Below are 1,011 nucleotides of genomic sequence, written 5' to 3'. Positions count from 1 at the left end.
CTTGAGTCAAGATACAGAACTGGAAAATCGGAAACGACCGACAGCGCGGCCGAGCTCTCCCGATCTAACAACTCCATAAAGTTAATTGTTACTACTGAGTTTAGTTATTGTATTAATTGTTTATTTATGCAAAACAGTTTTCCATGAGAAATTTTGAGGATTTACTAATATAAAACGTCCAAAATTTTTTTATCATAACCAATTTTTCAAAGTTCTTCGTGATGGCTTTTAATGTTTTTTTTCCTTTTATCTGTAACTCGTTTAAAAAAGTTTAAAGATATGAATTTTTAACATTACAAAAAAAAAAAAAAAAAAGACCAATCATGTTAACAATTAAATTAGATAACATAAATACTAATAATCATAAAAAATATTTTACCAAAACATATTTTTTTAAATGATTTATTTTTACTCAAAAATATTTTTCCAAAACATTACATTAAAAATATTGATACACTTTTTATCAATGGATTTCTTGAGTTTACTATTATGATTTTGAGAATGAAAGCGAATTTTATTGAATAAAAAAATTAGATAAATAAATGAATATAATGAAATATTAATCAGAAAATAAAAAAAACTTTTAAAACGAATGATAAAAAAAAATTAAACGAAATCATATATACGAAAACCACTAGTGGCGCAATTTGGACAGAAATCATATTTGCTATTTAATTAATAATTATGGAATATATGGATCCTAATCATAAAAAAAACCTTATATTTATTACTATTTACAACTGTACATTATAATATATTTAGTAAATTTTATCTCAGTTAAAATAGAGTGTTACAGGCGTGTAGATAAACTACCCATTGGTACCACTCTAATGTTGTATTACATTAGCAGGTCTCGTGGCCATCTTATTTTAAGGTCCCTCAAAGGATTGTTAGGAATGGAAGAGGAAGCAGAAGAAAAACACTTAAATAATCAATATGATACCAAGATTTAAAAATATATCAGGGATTAAATCTGCTATAACTAAAACAGTTATCAATTATAGAAAAAAA

This window comes from Halyomorpha halys, unplaced genomic scaffold (assembly GCF_000696795.3).
Source record: "Halyomorpha halys isolate HHAL.00 unplaced genomic scaffold, Hhal_1.1 Scaffold8.1, whole genome shotgun sequence".
Classification (NCBI taxonomy): Eukaryota; Metazoa; Arthropoda; class Insecta; order Hemiptera; family Pentatomidae; genus Halyomorpha; species Halyomorpha halys.
The sequence above is the reverse complement of the archived record's forward strand: the minus strand, read 5'-3'. Positions refer to the sequence as shown.